Raw genomic sequence first — 15,131 nt, forward strand, 5'->3', positions numbered from 1 at the left:
TCCGGCAAGTTTATTTGTCACTTTAAAATCCGCCACCGCAGCCGCCTTACCGGCTAACCTTTCGGCCGTGTGAGTGTTTTATTTTTCACACCTCTCGGGTGTACGGGTGGGATTAGACCGTCATTCTATGGAGTCGAAGAACGGGGGGCACGTTTGCACTTTGGGCGCACCCTGTTTTGTCGCGTGAGGCCGGGTCATTTTTGGGCACGATTTGGAGGATTAGTCGGGTTACTGACGGTGTTCCAGGTTTTACCCGCAGCTGGATGCGATAAAGAAAGCTGGCGTTTTTTTCTGTACTCCATGGTTAAGGAAAGCAGGATTAAATCGAAATCCGATATAATTTGCCAGTGCATGTGACTTTTGTTTTGCACAATGACCCTTGTGACCGAATGGCCAGCATTCACTACTACGAAAAACGCGCGGTTATCTTTCCAGTGGAAACGCGTTTGTTCCTACGTTGAACTCGTACCAACCGAGTGGGTGCAAAAAGTGATTTCAATGCGTAGGTGGAAGGAAAGATTGACTTGTATATATATAACTCAACATTCCAAAAGCAACTTATCCAATTTCTTCAAAAGACGAGCTCGTTGACTGCTAATTACAGCTACAGCAAAGTTAGAATTGATACATAACAATATAAATGCTTTACAATCAAATTATTTCAGCAATAATAGCTTTAATACTAAAACGTAGTACACAGCATAATGTTGATATTAGCATGCGATAAACGAACAATAAACAATCAACATCTAATTGCATATAAAATACAGGATCTATATTCGGGGTCATTATAATACGTTCAAGAGTTAATTGGCTGATTATTTAGAAAGGGGCGTTTGGTTCAATTGTTGAGGCTCTGTTTGGCTTTGATTATTTATCTTGCAACCAGAATAAAACCATGACTCTGATATTTCGCCTTTGTAATGTAGCTTTCTATTCACGTCAGGTGTATTATATTATTTTAACCACAATTTTCAATGGGTGGCGCTAACTCATATCTTATCTTAATTCATTAAGTGTGTCTATTTTCAGCGAACTTCAAATCATCAATATGTGGCTAAAATAAACCGTGGTATAATTAGTTTTCATTGCATTAAACCATACCATGTTGATAAACAATCCACTCATTGAGTTTAGGTTTTCGTAAGCTAGTCCCCTAGTCAGAATTTCACGGCCTGCGCAATTTCTAATCAACCTTATCAACCCTTCGTCCGTTCATCACCGAACGTACTTACCTGACAATGACAATGTACCCATACGGTCAAAATCATATGTGAGCAGAACAATTTTTGTTTATCGTACGCCTTTCTGCATTCTCTTCAATAGCGCATTGTTGAAATGCGCATTTTAGTACACAGATTCTGAAGCACGTTTTACGCGGGTAAACATTTACGGGGCGATGTTTACATAGAGGGGGCCATTTCCATTTGGGAATATTGCACTTTTCACACGCTTTTTGCCTCCGAAAACAATCGACTATTTCTTGAGATTCGAAACAGGATCAGGGTAACCAATTCCCTGCAGATAGATATTCATTGATTCACGTTTAAATTCAATCCCTTCTTCTTGGAGAAATTTTACTGACTTGTAAGAAAGGGTTTTTTACTGCGCAATTTTCAGTTTCGAACAACGATTTTAATTGTTTGCGGTTTTATACTGAGCTTTATGTTAAAAGTGCGATGAAATGTGCATTTTTCTTAAAGGATTTTCTTTTTTTTTGTGTGTGGACTCATCACAGAAACCAGTACAGTTGATCTATTGTGATATCGTCTGGGTGTTTGTTGTAACCTGCACTGCATTTGCACAGCGACAAGACAAGAACAGGGAACGGGACCGACAAAAATAAGGAATGTGCAGAGAAAAGACAGGGGCAGAGATAAGGACAGCGACAGGAACAGAGACAGGAACAAGGACTGAAATAGGGATAGGGACAAGGACAGAGACATGGACAAGGATAGGGACAAGGACAGAAACATGGGACTGGGACTGGGACTGGGACTGGGACTGGGACTGGGACTGGGACTGGGACTGGGACTGGGACTGGGACTGGGACTGGGCCTGGGACTGGGACTGGGACTGGGACTGGGACTGGGACTGGGACTGGGACTGGGACTGGGACTGGGACTGGGACTGGGACTGGGACTGGGACTGGGACTGGGACTGGGACTGGGACTGGGACTGGGACTGGGACTGGGACTGGGACTGGGACTGGGACTGGGACTGGGACTGGGACTGGGACTGGGACTGGGACTGGGACTGGGACTGGGACTGGGACTGGGACTGGGACTGGGACTGGGACTGGGACTGGGACTGGGACTGGGACTGGGACTGGGACTGGGACTGGGACTGGGACTGGGACTGGGACTGGGACTGGGACTGGGACTGGGACTGGGACTGGGACTGGGACTGGGACTGGGACTGGGACTGGGACTGGGACTGGGACTGGGACTGGGACTGGGACTGGGACTGGGACTGGGACTGGGACTGGGACTGGGACTGGGACTGGGACTGGGACTGGGACTGGGACTGGGACTGGGACTGGGACTGGGACTGGGACTGGGACTGGGACTGGGACTGGGACTGGGACTGGGACTGGGACTGGGACTGGGACTGGGACTGGGACTGGGACTGGGACTGGGACTGGGACTGGGACTGGGGCAAGATAGACTAGAGATTTGTTATGATTTTTAAATTAAGTTGGGCTTGAAGTAATATTTTAATTCAATCTTGAAATTGGGCTTGAAATTAAAGTTGAAACTTGACATTAAAATGAACTTGAAATCAGACATGAAATTAAACATCAATTTAGACTGATTGGTTTTTAAAATTGGTTTTAAAATGGGAAAATTAAATTGTACCTTAGGCCATTATAAATATTTTAAAAAGTTTTTGTCCTTCCGGTGTTGGGTCAGTGAAGGGGGGGGGGGCGAAAAAAACCTAGATAATTTTGTAATCGAGCAAAAAAATTATGAATTTTAGGCATTTTAGGGAAACTGGACTTGAAATGAAACATTATATTGGATCTTAATTTGACTTAATTAGCACTCGAAATTGAACGTAAAAGACTTGGAATTGGATTTAAACCGGTACAATTAATAGGACATGAAATTGAACTTAAATTAGACTTGAGACTGGACCTTATTATGACTTGAAATTGCAATTCATGTTGGACTTGAATTCGGCGATGAAATTGGAATTAAATTAGGCTCAAAATTGGATTTAAATTGGGACATTTACCAAACTTGAAATTGTTGAGTTAAATTGGCGTTAAAACCGGTGAAATTAGAACTAAATTGACCTCATGATTGGACTTAAAATGGAACAACAAAACGAACATGAAATTAAATTTGATTTGTAAAAAACGTCCTCTGCTGATTTAATAATTTAGCATCGTTTGCTTTAGTGTCTCGCTCGTTGCATTTTCCCGACAATGCATTGGTTGCAATTGCAATGGTTGTTTTAGAACGCCATTTTGAATTCATTGGAGCACACTTAGCAATGGTGCGTTTACCAACCGGAACTTTTATTGAAATCTGTGAAATCTGTTATTGAAAACGTGTATTTTAATCGTAAAATCGGTTACCTAGGAACATCGCGCGTTATTTCTATCATATGATTATTAAATATCAAAAGCTTGATAGCTTTTATACAGCTCCCTAATAAAGTAGTCAGAGTTTTTAAGCAAGTTCTATGATCGAAGAATGCCAAAATGAATCTCGCGCAGTCAATGTTTTCGATTTGATTGCCAAAATAAACCGGTTTGTCTCGGGACAGCTTTCGTGCATAGCAACAAATGTCTATCGGTATTTAATAACTGACCGCGCGCGATTTCGAACGAATTGAATATGTTGATAGCACATAACTTTCGGTGCGGTAAACTGATGATTTCTCATAGTTTTTCCTTATATCGGCATGCCGGATCTCTACTACCTATTTCGCAATGGCCACGTAACCAAAAACATCCTCAAATCGTACGCGAGCTCGAATGACAGTGATCGCACCACCTGCCTCGGTGGATCCAGATCAATTCCTTTCTGCTAACAACAACTCCTTCCTGTGATACTTGTGGATGATGCAGAGGATTCCTCGGTCTCTAGTAGCAGCAAGTGTCGGACTAACATTCCTTTCCCTCCCAAATTGACCTCCATGGGCGTGGCCAGCCTTGCTATTGATCATCACAAAGAATTAGATCACCAGAAAATGCACACTGAGAATGATCTGCTACTCCCAAGCATCATTCTGATGGTCCTTTGTGCAATCTAAGCTGATCTAGATCAAACGCGGGCAACTTACGGGCGATCAAACTATGCCTTGCTATGCTATCTGTAAAAAATGGACAAACGTATCCCAACCTGGGTACGCCAATTACGATAATTACGAAAATAAACAAACAAAATTGGTCCTCTCTGAAAAAGTTTGAAAATAATTAATTTAGAAATTTTTTGCTGAGACCATTACTAAGCACACAATGAATAGTAATACTTTATATTGTCTATTGCCTAGCTCTTCAAAACTAAAGCTTTTATTTTTATTTCACCAGTATATTTCAAATCCGTTATTCTCGAGCAATATACCAAACAAATGTTACCTTGTTTATGTAAATATGTTACCTACAATCGCCACATAATTTTGGCGAAATTTCTCGCAACGGTACCCTCTCCCAAATAACCCTTGCTATTTTATACATATCCTGTCTCGCATTGAAATGCAAATTTCGTGTTTACGCTTCTTTACTTCTCCGAATGGGAAAGATTTCTGCTACGTGCTACGTGATTAGGAGTTCGTGGTTCTTCCTCAAACATACTATTATTTGTGGAAAGGAAGTGTTCCTCCCAGTGGCACGACCCATCACTATGTACATTTGCTCATTTGGAACTCGTTCGTAATGTACCCTAACGCAAGTACGACCCAGGCAAGTTGCTTCCAGTTAATTTCCCAAACTACAAAATGCAAATCAGTTTCAACCAGTCACTTGGATGCGTCTGTGCACCGAAAAAGAAACGCCAGCTCCTTTCAGTAACTATCTGTTTCCCTTTTTCGGAACCATTTTGTTTCGTTTCTCCCCACGTCGTCGACGATATATTTACGTTCGACGAAGGTTATCAATTGATGATTTGCGAATGCAAAAAAAGTTTTCTTCCATAAAACGCACATCATATTGAACGCAAAGTATTTATTGACCTAAAACTGCAAGTGTGCAAGGTATATGCAACTGTTTCACTAGACTAGCTTTAAACCGACAATGTCATTTTTGCGCTAGAAAATATCAAATTGAAATAATGCAATTGAAAATTATATCTTACTAAACTAACAAAAATACATGGCAATCCTTAAATTTTAATTCAAAATTGTACTTAAGCAATTTCCCATAAAAATTGTTCAACTTCAGTAGATTGACCTGGGCCAAGATCTTGATGCACTGACAAAATGAAGCGCCGCCCGTTAAGTTCTTCCGGTCGTGCCGGAGTGCAATGGCATACTGCATTTTACGAGCAAGCAGCAACACCGATATGGCAGTAATTTTGATATCATTATCATAATCTCCATACCCGTCCAAACTTAATTGAATGTTGTAAGTATATAATATTACTCTCAAGATATTGCATGTTTATCGATTGCAATAGAGCGACCACAACAATAATCGCGAATGGTGGTATCAGCTCATAAATCATATCGTGAAATGGTTGGTACATATATGTAGGCCCACAGAAGACACGAATCCGAGCTGCGTCCTATCTTGAATAACACTCATCCACAGTAAAAATAAAACTAAAATAAATACGGAAATGTAGAATTTATTGTTCCCTAGTACCAATTAAAACCTGCCCAAATCAACTATTAATAAATAGTAGGATTCAGGTGTTTCGCTCACCCATCATTCTCTTAGAAGAACAACATTTTTGTGCTAATCTAACTAATCGAGGGAAACTAGCAGTTACTAACTTTTCGTCGGGAAGCTCAATTCGAAAGCAGTTTTTGGACCCAGAAGCGGGATTCTATTTATAAAAATTTTAATACTGCATTCTTCTTGTCAGTCTGAACACAGCGAATATATTTTCAAAAACAGAATTTTTGTTTCAAACAAAAAAAACTGCTTTTGAAATTGGCAGAATCGATGACGACTAATTTCACCTTAAAAACATTTTTCCTCATGACGTTTGTTTTAATATCGTCGTCATAGATAAATAAATTGAGATTCTCCCTGATGATCATTTAAAGAAAACCTAAATTTATCTCTTGTTGATATATCATTCGAATTATCTCATGATTACTGGATGTCCATAGAATTCAAGTTCATAAAATTTGTGTGATTCCACGTGATAACGTGGTAAATCAAATATAGCGTATATAATATATGCTATATATTTTCCTTATCGAGATGATGATTAGCCAAAAGTTTATTTGCAAAAATTTGCGAAATCAGCAATAAAGAATGCACACTTATGAATACAGAGCCGAATACACGAGTTCGTCTCATGGAGGTATGAGACCGGCATGTTATAAGCTGGACACTGGCATAGAAATAGACGCTAACACGGACATGAAAACGGATGCAGACATAGGTAAAAAGTCGAACCACACAACCAAGATCGTATCTTCGTACACGCCGTGCCTGTGCATGCAAGCAAACACGAAGTATAAGAAGCATTATATCGGTGGAGTTAATTTTGTAATATTTTCAGCATAGGTTTTCAATACGCTCGGATAACACATAAAGTGAATACACAAAACTAACGCTAACAAAAAAATACATGTTCACGCTGATCGTTCAGCAGATTTCCGAGGTGCTTCTATGAAGCTGGCGCACGCGATACCGAGTGTTTCCGAAGCGTTAAAGTCCGGTGCCTAAAATACAACACGGAAACCGGTCAATGTTGCTTTGTATTGATTATGCAATGCATTTCAACAGGCAGGGCAGCAGCGTACCGATAATACAATATAGTCTCTCAAATACAGCACGCAGTTTGATTCAGTTTTTTGTCATGCCTGCAAATACGGATATAAACACAAACACGGACAAGGACACGAACACGGAAACGGACACGGACACAAACAGGGACACGGATTCGGGTATGGACCAGTGCAAAAATTCAGGACCAGAAAATTCAAACGCCTAAAACTTTTTAACCTCAATGTAAAGGATTACGTTTGACAAAAATCTTTTTCGCTCTCATTTATATTTGTTCCCTCTCGATTGCTTGCATCTGTTTCACTTACACACAAAGCCGTATGAACATAGCTGTCATTCCTATATATTGAGCAGTGATTGGCATACAATATCAATATCATTAAGATCCTGTTGATATTGAAATATCAATATCATTGAGATGCTGCCAATATCATGAATGTCTAATATTAAATGCTGAAAAATTATTATCAGATTATATAATTGAGTTAGATAATATCATTGATAAATGATAATGTTTCACTTTTTAATTTGAGGCATTCAATATCGTTAGCGTCTTAGTGATATTGATATTGACAGCACCATTCAATACGTGATAGAGCCTAGTGAATGAACTCGTCACTGCCAAAATAATTTTGACGGATTGATCTGAAAAAAATCTTCACTGGGGTACAGCACGTTATTTTCGTTTTCGATTGGTTCTATGATGCCGAATTTGACTAATACATTCATTTTCATCGAAATGTTGATATTGAAATTGAAAATTCGTAGCCCTGACACGGACACAAATACGGACACGAACACGGACACGGACAAGGACACGGATATTGACCCAGCTAGCATTTTCATATGTATATAAATGATAAAAATCAGCATTACGTACAGATATACATGCTAATAAATCGTATTTGATGCGCAAAATTGGCATATCCGTACTATTTTGGAGGCGATGAACATGATTAGAAATAATTTTAAGCGTTACGATACGACTATGTAAGTATTTATATACGATAATATCCGATTAAGCGCGACTCGCTTCGTAATGCTATACGATTTTGTGCTGAAAATCGTATGTATTTCAGTTATTATCATTATATACGAAAGAAAATCAACTTGGGCCCACTTATCAAGCTTTAATTACGATTTTGAATTTGTTAAGAGATATTTACGATAATTTTCGTACATTGATATACGAGTTGGCATGGATATGACATGGGACATTGGCATGAACATGGACACGGTCATGAACATAGACATGGGTTTAGACATGGACATGAACATGAACATGGGCATTGACATTGATATTGATATGGACATGGACACGGTCATGAACCTTGATATGGGACATGGACATGGAAATTGAGATGGACATGGATCATGGACACTACAAAAACGCACAAGAACACGGACACGAGCACGAGCAGTGGTTACTTGTATCCAGGATTATTTTCTACTACTTAGTAAATTGGATTCTTTTATGATCCGAATTTGGCCTGAAATTGCATAACCAGACAAGTTAGATTTCCTTAACTTGTGTTTTTAAGAGAGCTTCTAATGTATATATCAGCTGATTAACAGTTCGTGTCTTGCACGAGATGTTGACTTGATTGATCACGAGATAACATAAGCAATAAAAAATTGGAAAATTGCGGATGGCTATGAAAAAAAAATAGAAAAGATAATTCAATGGAACAAATTTTCCTTAAATGCTATGTTTATTACGCCTTCTACAAAATTGTTTCGTCGTCCATTTACGACAGTTGACCGAAATCTTAGCAGTGGCCGATGAAAAGTAGGATTTCGGCATTTCCTTCAGCTCTTTCGTTTCCTACTCCGTTTGAAGTTCACTCAAAAATTTTCTATCGGTCGCAACTGTAGGACGTTGGGCGGTTTGGCGGTCTTCGGTACAGCATTTATCTTCACCCGGGTTATCTTCTCGAGTAATTTCTTGACATAATGGGCCATCTGAAAGGGCCAGTTCCAGCCCAGTCCAGAAGGTGGCAACTTTCGGAAAGAACAGCGGCTTGAACATTCGCTTCTCAATTATCATCACTTGTCTTCTTGAAGACTTCAAGTACCCAGTTCCTGCCAGTGGTTGCTGTTCAGCGTCAAGTACGTCTCGTCATCCATTATAACCACGATGTCATGCTTCGCTGGAAAAATGTTTTTCACCGATACCTTGAGTGGCACCTTCTGGGAAATTACTTCTGATGATTCCACATAAAAGTTTTGGTTTTAGGCGGGTATATCTTATTCGTTTGACCGGTTGTTACGACCTTATGGCCCAATGCGGAACGTTGAGGTCACATTACTCTCGGTCTTCCTCTTCACCTTCTGCTGCACTTTATAATCACGCAGCACCGTCGGGCGGCTGGAACCCGACTTACGATCGACGCTGTCGCCTATCTCCAGAAGAAAGTTGGTGTTGTAAAATGGATCAGCAACGAAGTGGCCACGGTACCCACGAAATACTAAACGATGTCTAAATTCTTCGCTCCATGATAGAGCTGGCAGTACGAACAAAACATCGAGCGTAGTTGCTGAACTGTTTTCGCCATGGCGTCTGCAAATCAACTAATATTGTTGTCAATTTTTTCTGTACACAACAGGATTGCTGCTTCTGCCGTAGGTGGATTCACCAGTGGCCAGTGGCCAGTAGCCAGTAGCCAGTAGCCAGTAGCCAGTAGCCAGTAGCCAGTAGCCAGTAGCCAGTAGCCAGTAGCCAGTAGCCAGTAGCCAGTAGCCAGTAGCCAGTAGCCAGTAGCCAGTAGCCAGTAGCCAGTAGCCAGTAGCCAGTAGCCAGTAGCCAGTAGCCAGTAGCCAGTAGCCAGTAGCCAGTAGCCAGTAGCCAGTAGCCAGTAGCCAGTAGCCAGTAGCCAGTAGCCAGTAGCCAGTAGCCAGTAGCCAGTAGCCAGTAGCCAGTAGCCAGTAGCCAGTAGCCAGTAGCCAGTAGCCAGTAGCCAGTAGCCAGTAGCCAGTAGCCAGTAGCCAGTAGCCAGTAGCCAGTAGCCAGTAGCCAGTAGCCAGTAGCCAGTAGCCAGTAGCCAGTAGCCAATAGCTAGTAGCCAGTAGCCAGTAGCCAGTAGCCAGTAGCCAGTAGCCAGTAGCCAATAGCTAATAGCCAGTAGCCAGTAGCCAATAGCCAGGTGTGGAGTAGCTCGGAGTTACCTACGATTTTAATTATTAATGTTCAGGGAAAGTTCAGGACGGACGTAAGAAAAGGCATTTTTTTCTCTTAGCTAACCAAACGGCTGGACACTCATTTCAAAAACTGAAAAGTTGGCAACACTGATAAGAAAAACTGTGTTGTATACTGTAAAAATGCTTTCCCGATATGACAAAGTATTTTAACATTGCGTAGAGAATCACTGCTTCAACTTACTTACTTACTTACTTAGGTGGCTTGCCGTCCTAAGGCAAAGCCTGTTGAACAAAGTTTCTCCATGTAACTCGGTTGTGGGCTACCGCTCTCCAATTCCTCGAACACCGAGTACTCACCGCTCTGGTAGGCTTGTTCATACCGCATTTACAGGTTTGTTGTCCGGCATTCTTACAACATGCCCTGCCCATCGTATCCGTCCAGCTTTAGCCACCTTTTGGATATTGGGTTCGCTATAAAACTGTGCAAGTTCGTAGTTCATCCTCCGCCTCCATACTCCGTGCTCCTGTATGCCGCCGAAAATCGTTCTCTTCATAGCACTCGTCGTTCAAAAACTCGGAGCACTCGCAGGTTCTCCTCGAGCATCGTCCATGTTTCATGCCTATAGAGAACAACCAGTCTAATAAGCGTCTTGTATCAGGGTGCACTTTGTACGGGGACTGTTTCAAGAAAAACTTAATTTGCTCTTAGTTTTACATTAAAAATGGAGGATTGCTTGCATCAAAACGCTGTATCTCGGGATCGGCAAAGAATATCTCGAGGTAATAAGTGATTCTTATGTAAAAAAATTTGCGAAACACGATGAAGTTGAAATTTTTGAGAGCAAATTGTATTCATTGAGAGAAAAATGCAAATTTAGTTATCTTTTAATAATATCTTTTAATATCTTTTTCGAATTCCTTGGGTAACTTTCTTTGAAAATATGAAAATAGTGTCTTTCTACACCTAATATTTGCGGAGATATAAGAAAAAGAAAATAAAAGGCTTTGAAAAAACGGGTATTTTCCTTAAAAATGGAAGTACTCCCATTAATAGAGGGAATGATCGATCGACAACAAATTTTGGATTTTTGCTTTCTGATCGAAAACGAACGAACAATCCGTGAAAGTCGATTACACATTTGAATTGTTTCTCCGTCACTTGACGTGGAATGACCCTTATATTACTTAATTTTTTTTCATTTCTCGCTTTTTTATACAAATACAATTTTCAGGATTTTGGCTCGATGTTTGGTGGAAGTTTTGAATGTGTCAAACTAGCACAGATTCTTCTACGTCATCTAGGCATCTTGGCTTCGTCATATCGTAGTAACTTTGTCGGCATCTTTGTTTAACAGTTGCCATGATTGTTTAACAGTAGCTAGTTGGTATATGCATGTATCGTCTGTGTCTGAGAAGCTTAGAAATCATGTAGAAAATGAATAAATTTTCACTATTTAATGATTAAACTAGTCTCCTATTCTATGCTAGTTAATTTATAGAAACAAATTGTTATCGACTAATAAGAAAATCTTGTTAATCCGTCAAGAAATTAATGAGTTAGAAACATTCATATTTTTCTATTTTCAGATTTCAGATCAGAATATGATCATAATTTACAAATTACTAAACATCAGATAGTGTGACTACTGCACTTTAAAATATTTTCCCAGTCCCAACACACACGCAGAATTTGTTTACTGTGCCAAATATAAGTCGCAAGCGAAATATGTCTGGCAGGGCCCTGAAATGGCCGCCGCCGCCGCCGTGAACAATCGAAACCCTTCGCGCTGACCGGCGACGCTCGGCACACCCGTTCCAGTAGCAGAACAGAGAACGCGCGAAAAAGGCCACACCCACGATGCAATAAATAAACTCTTCACTATTTATCTTATCTGTTTATAATTTAACAATTTGCTATAAAAAAAAGGTTTCACGATTGTGACTCGTCGCCACTTCGCCAATACCACCCTCTCTAACTATGAAACTACACCGCATCGGAGCGGTGATTATTATTTATTGATTCGTTACCATAATCCAACAGATATTGACTCTCTGCTCCGCGGCACGAGGAGCTGAACTATACACGGTAGTGACGGCCGCGGAAAGCGCGACGACAAGTTCCCTTGCTTCGACAACTGCAAATCGCGTTTCGTTGTCAGGACGCAGGTATTGGTGGCGGCTCGACAGCGAAGCGGCCAGGTGCAGATTCGCGGAGCGAAATGAGAAAAAAAAGATAAAAATGATGAGTTTTGCCAGGCAGCTATGCGTATGCTGTTGAAATCAATGTGTTTAAACATTTTGATCGAGGGAATAAGGCTTGCTTGCGCGCTGCGCTGGTTGTCGATTTCAATTCACGAGGAAGGAACAACCTACAATCAATGTTGAGGGGGGAATAATTTGTTTCATTTCGAATTGCGGTTTTTAATTGGTGTTACCTTATCGGCCGATCTGGATTGCACAACATATCACTTCGTTTAGCCGTTTCAGCAATCGGAAATCGTTCCGTTTGAATGTGAACTGCGAATTGGAACGAACTCAGACCTCAGATTCTGTCGTGTCGCGTCGCATAAACAGTGTATGTAAGATTTTGTCAGAATAATTTTGAATGTTGTGATGTCCATCATATCGAAAAATTTACAATGCGTCATTGTAAACAGATCAGCTTAATCTTATGCAGAAAACAGGGAACAGCATTAGTTCATTCTGAGTAAGATGTTCGAAAACAATCAGATCAAAACTAAGCTTTTCCATCGAGCTTTCGCCCACCGAATGGTGTCTCAAATAATCCGAAGTAATCAGAAGTATAATTTATGGATAAACACAAGTTATCATGATATAACATGGTACTTTAAAAAGGCAACTAAACTCATTCATGAGAAACCATAAATTATACATAACACAACCGATTATCACTCTATAGAACAGTTTCGCCCTCTTAATCCTCCATACGCAATTCCGAACATCAACCGGTCGATTCAGAGTCTTATCGTAATGAGCATTCATGAATAACACTATAAATTTTGGAATGGACAACATCTCCGCCATAAAAACAAATCCGTCATAACATCAATATCGGCAGCAAAAAAGCACCAAGCATCAGGTTCCAATCGAAAACAAAACAAGCTTGTACCAGTTATTCCTCTTATCAGGGATTTGCGAATCTCTGCCGCATCAACTTTTAACATACGATTAACAGCGACCGTTGCGGAATAAGCCGCTCTTGATGTTCGGAAAATGGACACCCGGACCGTTACCGTTTGGCGGAATGGCGCGGGAGGAATAAACCGCTTAGTATTCCAAATCCACTAGCAAATCACGGTGATTAGGACAAAGCATTCGACGATAATGCCTGCCGATAGATGACGGAGACAAATTTTTTTTATGAATAGTTAGGCAAGTAGAATTTACGCACTTGTTATCGGCAGCAGCGACGAGGTAATCATTTTTAATTCCTACCGACTTTAAGCCACTACCGAATCGAAGCAATTTGTTGTTCGGTACTATTTTGTTTTTCAACGCTTCACACAACTGACATAAATAAAAACACAATTTTACAGTTTCTCATCGGCTCAATAAACTGCCTACCATTTGCGATGAGAAATGATTTGTCGTACAATTTTGCATACCTTGATCGCTAGTTTGCACCGTATCCTATCAACAAAGATGAGTGGTCGTTGTCGCGACATTCGAACTTTAAGTTCAAGACCATCATCAACATCCCGCAGCAGCCAGTCGGTCTGGCTCTGAACCGAGCCGGTCGAGACGGCGACCAACCTGACGGCAAGCTATATAGCGAACGCACGCAGTTGATCAGGTGTAAAATTACCATTCGTGGGTGGGAAATGGCATTCGAAACCGCAGCGCAGCGTGCGATCAATTTTCGATTCCAAACTTTGCCGACCGATACGGGAGGGACGAGCCGGACGACAGTGGCAGTGCGGGCCGTTCGTTAGGCAAGTAGAGAGGCAAGTCAACTCGGGAAGATTGAGGCGCATATTTCTTGAAGAAAAAAAAATACACGGAACAAGGGGTCTGCGGAGATTGAATTCGTTGTACAAATTTATCGCTGCAATTAAGGCAATGAGTGTTTGGGCGGTAGCATTGATGAAGTAGAAGGCCATCACACTGTCCACCATATATATTGGAGACGTTCTGCCCGCGGCCGTTTGGGCGGCAGAAATTCCAAACTTTGCCATAACTTTCTTACTTTAACGGTTTGAAGCTCATCTTTCTTGAAATATAATATTTTAGACAATTTTTTAAGTGATTTTGGGCCACTTTTAATCAACAAGTTTGAATAAGCCGTTGCCATTAATAAGATAGGTGATTTTTGACAATTGATTAAAACGCTTCCATGATTTAAAGTTGGTGCTTGTTCGTAGCTGCCTAAGCAGCTCTATCTAAAGATGGCATTATTGAAAACACGCTACCGAGTTTCGTGATGGAATTGCCAAGAAAACACAGTGCTTCCTAGGAAGTTGATCTAGAAATGTCTAAAAACAATAACAAGACCGTTAAGCTACAAAAAATGGCTAAGAACCGCTAATAACGGCACTTGACTGGACAATTTTAAGGATTTGAGAGGAGCAGAAACTACCGGAGTGGATGTAAGGTGTGGTTGGTACCCCCCCCCCCCCCCTCCCGCAAAAAGAACGATCGGTTAGATTGCTGCATTTACCGCAGCACTACGCCGGTCAACGCCGCTTGCAAGGTGCTCTCCCAGATTTTGTAACGTCGTCAAGAGAAGAACAAGAGAATTCGCAGGTCAGTGCCTGGCGGGCTTTATGGGGGCCCATGCTACTACGGATCAAACTTTTACGCTCCGATAAATCTCCCAGAAATTTCGGGACTACAACATACCCACAGTCATCATTCTTTCGTGGATTTCAAGGCAGCATACGATACAGTCGTGCGCGAACCAGTGCAGCTTTCCGGATAAATGGACGAGGCTAAACAAAACTATCCTGGAGCGAATATGTTTCGGGGGCACTCTCGAGTGCTTTCAAACCGCTTAAAGGGTTGCGAGAACAGGATGGACTGTCCTCTATGTTATTCAACTTCACGAGCGGGTATCGAAACGATC

The sequence above is a fragment of the Sabethes cyaneus genome, chromosome 3, assembly GCF_943734655.1.
Source record: "Sabethes cyaneus chromosome 3, idSabCyanKW18_F2, whole genome shotgun sequence".
NCBI lineage: Eukaryota > Metazoa > Arthropoda > Insecta > Diptera > Culicidae > Sabethes > Sabethes cyaneus.